The following is a 5,680-nucleotide window of genomic DNA, read 5'->3' as shown; positions in this document are numbered from 1 at the left end:
GGTGGGGAGGGGTTCCATCTTCAAGTAAAAAATCCCTAAATTGTGTACTAATAAGCAGACATCTACAAAAACATACTTTATTTCAAAAAATATTTTTGTCCTGATTTGTGTATTTTTTGTTGTGTATATAAAGGTGATTGTATAATAGTTCAAAATGAAGTCATACTTTTCTACATTGTAGGGGAGGGTATGGGCTTTTCTGGGTTGCTGTGGGTGTATATGTGTGGTGTGTGTATATGTCGGGGGATAGAGAGGTATGGGTGTGGGTGGATGGATATGGAGTTTGTGGGGGGCTGCATGTGTTTGTGTATGTCCATGTGTGTGGATTTGGAATGTTGGGGAGGGCATCAGACAACTCCTGGCTGCAATGTGGGGCTCATGGGACTCTGGTTCTGTGCCTCCATGTGCAGCTCCTGCTTAGAGTGCCAGGAACCCTTTGAGCTGGCCCAATCTGATGGTGTGGGACTCCCCACAGCTTCTGGCATTAGTGCGCCATCGGGCCAGGCTGACTCCATGCGAGTCCTGATGTCATACCAGGTAACCGTGCACCACAGGCCTGGTCCAGCTGGGTCCATGCCATGCTTCATGGGTCCTAGCATTGCAGCTGGAAACCTCATGGTGCCTTGAGGGGCTGGACCAAGCTGGGCCACCTTAGTATCATGTTACCAGGAACTTCATGGTGCTGGTAGGTACCCAGTTGGCTCTGTGCCATGCCAAGCAGTACCCTGCTGCAACACTGGGACTCCTGCTGCATTCTGTGTTGAAGCTGGAAACCAGGCATTGTGACATGGAGCCAGCTGGCATGGCATGGAGCCAGCTGGATCAGTTGGGCACCTCCCAGCAGTGTGCAGTTTCTAGGTGCAATACCAGGACCACAGAATGCAGCAGGAGCAGGAGCCAGCCCAGCTTAGTCCCTGCAGTTCACAGCTGGCTCCTGCTGCTGCTGAACCTGTCCTCAGGGCCCTGCGCTCCCACCTACTGCCACTTTCCCTCCATGTCTGCCACCACGGCCTTTCCCATGCTGCTTCCCTTCCTTCTCTGCCCACCACCACCAGATAGAATGGCCTGGTGGGCCAGATCCAGCCTGTGGGCCATATGTTCCCCTCCCCTACATTAGAGGTACTAAATTTAACGCGTAGTATCAAAAGCACATTAATGAACATGTAGATGTTCCCAGTGTGTACAAAACTAGATGCATAAATCAATTTTGTGGAATTGGACAGGTTGCAATTGAACCACAGGTATTATCCCAAAATTACAGAAATACAGGAGTTGAAAACCCCTTAAATGCCCTAGAGGCACAATAGGATCTAGGCTGATCTCCTTTCTCTTCTGTGTTTTATATCTCCTTAATTTAGGTGAGACCATTAACATTTTGGGGTGCTAGTAAATATTCAAAATCTCATTCTAGATATAGAATCTATGTAATCTATTAAAGACCTTTGCTGTGGAGAAATGTTAACTGCAGCTTTGCCAGTTTGTAAGCATAGAAAAGATTCATAAGGTGCATTTGAATAGTTAAGTATGTTTGTAAGATGTCATGGTGATTGATTGAGCAGTCATTCTCCAGAAATAATTCACAATTTCACATTGTTTAGCAAAAACTTGTTGCAGTCATAGACTGTACCAGCCCTGTAGGCATTTTGAAATTATAATGTGATTTTCTGTTGGATCAGGAGTTCAGCTGAAATTTTGTTGTTATTTATTTGGAAGGTAAGGAAGACATTAGGAAAAATGCTGTTGTCAAAAATATGAGTAAAGTGAATAATCATTTATATTAGATATAATGCTCTAACATTTGTGCTTAACAAGCACAAATTTATAGCAGATTAAGCATCATCATGTTCTTGTGCTCAACTGTATGTTCTGATTATAAAATTGTCATTTAAAGCATGTGGGAGTAAATGTTCCAAACAACTGGATCAGATATTTTTCTGAAGTCCTTATTTCCTGCTTCACCAAGAAATAATAAATAAAAAATAATAATAATTGTGTGTGTGCATGTATCTGAGCGTGAGAATGTGGTGGTGAAGAATGAATACACTGATGAAAATAACATTATCTGAAAAAAAGCATATTTGCTGACTAAAGTCATTATAGCCACCACTATGATCAGGTGTGAAGAGGCTCTTATTACTTTAAGGTTGAAGAAGCAGCATGAAGAGCCCCAGGAGGAGGAAACCTTCCCATTATGAACGGCCAAGGAACAAGCACCTGGGGATTTACCTACTACAAGCAATATTACAGCAAAAGCCAGCAGCATTAAGTTTTTCTGGGGTTGAGCTGGTAAGATAAATCAGGAAACAGCCAGGGAGTCACATGACCAAAATGGGGCATGGCTTCCAGCTATATAAACCCAGGGCCTGAGTCAGAGCTGTCAGTATGGCTCTGGGAGCTTCTGAGGAAAGACCTGCAGAAAAGCTGATGCGTGAACTACTCTGGGAAATATGCAAGTAGAAGGTTGCTGGCATTTCAAGGGAAGAGGATTCAGGGTAGTAGGGAGCTGAGTGATACTGATATGGCGTAAGAGCTGGGATTTGTGCTTAGACCCAACTGGGAAAGTATATTATAGCCAGAGGGCTTACTTTAGGTTACAGATCAATATCGGTGACTTGAATGGAACTAGAAATGAGTGGGTTGGAGGTCCCATTAGTGCTGGAAGGGAGGAGGAGGAAGCATGAGCCATGAGCCCTCCTGGAGGTCAGGCTCAGGGAAAAGACAGGGTCCAGGGAGGCCAGCATTGCCCAAGAAGCCTAAAGTGATCCCAGAGAAGGGAAGAGCTTGCAGCCAGGGGGCCTGGAGCCCAAGAAGCTTGGAAAGAACCCAAAGAGGGGCAGAGCTTGGGGCAACAGGGCCTGGATTTGAATCTGTCAGAGGCAACAAAGTCAGGGAGCCCAAAGTCTAGGAGTGGCAGAAATAAAGGCCCCAGAGGTCAAGAACAGGGGCTGGAGCCCAGAAGCCAAGTCCAGGACAGTGGGCCTTGGCTAAGGGACCAGCCAGAGGAAAGGGGTGGAAGCTGGCAAGACGAAATCCCCAGAAAGGGAGAAAAGGCCTGAGGTGGCCTGGTGGCTTGGGGGCAAGTGCCCCACTTGATTGATAATGACACAACACCTGCAAGGTGTGGTCACAACTCAGCTGTAGAGGAGGTACAAAGACTGTGATTAGCCCATAAGGCAATGAGTGCCTTGGGGCATGCCTGTGCCAGGACAGCTAACTTAACAGGAGAGATTGGTATGATCGGGGAATTTGGTAAGAGGGGATCTGCTGGTGGGAAGCCTCCCTCTTTCAGTCTCTTAATAAGAACAACATCTGACAGGCAAGGAATAAAGAGAGGGTATTTTAGAGGTAAAGCTAGGCAGGGACCATGTAGCCACTGGGAGGCATTGTGGCTGCTTCTGGGGTGTGGTACTGTTACACAGGCTGAAAGTGGTGATATTTCAATATATGTTGTTAGATGGTAATCACAGACAACATACAAAAATTTCATGCAGGTATCAAGTTCAGAGATCACTGGGAAAGCCAGAAAAGTCATTTTGTTCACTTTAAATCACATGATTTTGTAGAAAATTAAACTAGTAACCATACTTTTAAAAAGACATCTATTATAATGTATTATTTACCTATAGATGTTTGTGAACTTGAAAACAGTAAACAGGGACTAGAAATTAAGTCTGCAACTTGTGAACTTTAACACACACTAAGTGAATATTAACACAAACTTTGACACAAGATTAAGGTGGGGAGAGGAGGGCTCTACAGAACTGTCAAGCTCAGTCCTTTGCTCTTCCAGGCACGATGGCATATAATTCCTTCAGTAAACATTTTAGTCTCCATTTTAAACATAGTTTTGAATGTTGAACCCTTTTCTCCTACTGGGGAGCTGTTCCGTGCCCCGCTTCAGGAGGGATATGGACAACATTGAGAGGGTCCAGAGGAGGGCCACCCAAATGATCCAGGGACAACAGGGCAGACCCTACAATGAGAAACTGTGGGACCTGAACCGGTTCAGCCTTCACAAGCGAAGGCTGAGGGGGGACCTGGTGACTGTCTATAAACTCACTAGGGGGGACCAGAAGGGTTTGGGAGAGACTTTGTTTCCCCTAGCGCCCCCTGGCATAACAAGGAATAACGGCCACAAGTTGTTGGAGAGTAGGTTTAGATTAGACATCCGTAAGAACCGCTTCATGGTCCGGGCAGCTAGGATCTGGAACCAACTTCCAAGGGAAGTGGTGCTGGCTCCTACCCTGGGGGTCTTTAAGAGGAGACTTGATGCCTACCTAGCTGGGATCATTTGAGGCCAGTTTTTTCCCCTGTCCATGCAGGGGGTCGGACTCGAAGATCTACAAGGTCCCTTCTGACCCTACTTCTATGATTGTATGATTCCAGAGCTTCATTAATTTTTAAAAGATAGAAAACTTGCTCTGATGTTTGGCCAAAAATTATTCATGTGAAGCTTATACTGCCATATCAGTATAAGACTAAGGGTTGTTGTATACATTTCTTACAACAAATTGTTATGAGCTGGGCCTTGCATCTCTTATTCGAAATCCCCAAATTTTCTCAACCACTTTTTATTTTTGCTGTGGACAAGTGTTACATTTTGGAGGGGTGGGGGAAGGTTTTTTACTCTGTACTTAACCATTTCTTGTTACCTAACTTCATATTGATTTATATCGTTGACTGTTATATAACCTAGTATTATATAACACAACTCCAGTGTTGATTGTTACATAACCTTCTATTCATTCCTAATGGGATCAGACGTGTATTATGAGTGTGACATTCAGCTTCAATATTGTATAACATAGTAGTTAAGGAGAAGTCTAAACAAGTAAGAAGTACTAGTGTGTTGTTGAATTGTCTGCCAGACTTCAGTTAGACCACAGGAGAGTGCATCTGCTCCATGTCTGCCCTAAAATTAGTTTTTCTTGAATATGAGACTAATTTTACAGTTTTGATTCATCAGTAGGTTATGAATAGCTGGTGTATATTTGATAAGCAAACAAATACTAGGAAGCTTGTCAAATGCTATTGCTAGTTTAAATAATATCTCATCTGATTATATGTTTAAATGTTAGCACATCTCTGCATACAGTATTTTATTTCTTTTAGATATGCTTTGAAGGGACCATACATAACTTGACTTATACTTATTTCAAACTGAAAACAAAAATAGTTTACTTTTAGTTTCAACAATATAGTATCTCCCCCACGTATTAGCAGCTACTCCTAATTTGGATTGGTCAAATTTAAAAATATTCTGCTCTTATGTCTGTTTTCTGGACTGCTCTCATTTAAAAGAATAACGAAACATACACAAAAATTAAACGAGAAAAGAGAGATTTATCAAGGACAATTACATGTAAATTACTTACAAAAGTCATTAGCTTTTAATGTTTTTAAAATCTATTGTGTCGCCTCCTTTTTTCAAAGTTTTCAATGATTTTGCATTTTTTTTTTAAATTATTTCAAAATAATTCACTGCCCATTCCTAGCAATCTTGTGCATTACAGATCGGAAACATCTGTTTGACAATATCTTTGGAACTTTAAATTGCATTCTCTTGTATTTCAGCCTTTAATAGACTCATTATTATAATTATGGCCTTGTTGCCTTCTTTCTATATTTCATAATATATACCTGTCTATCATGTAGTTTTGACAATAAGGCAAAGTCACCT

Source organism: Gavialis gangeticus, unplaced genomic scaffold (genome assembly GCF_001723915.1).
Source record: "Gavialis gangeticus isolate Ggan-Ray unplaced genomic scaffold, GavGan_comp1, whole genome shotgun sequence".
NCBI lineage: Eukaryota > Metazoa > Chordata > Crocodylia > Gavialidae > Gavialis > Gavialis gangeticus.
The sequence above is the reverse complement of the archived record's forward strand: the minus strand, read 5'-3'. Positions refer to the sequence as shown.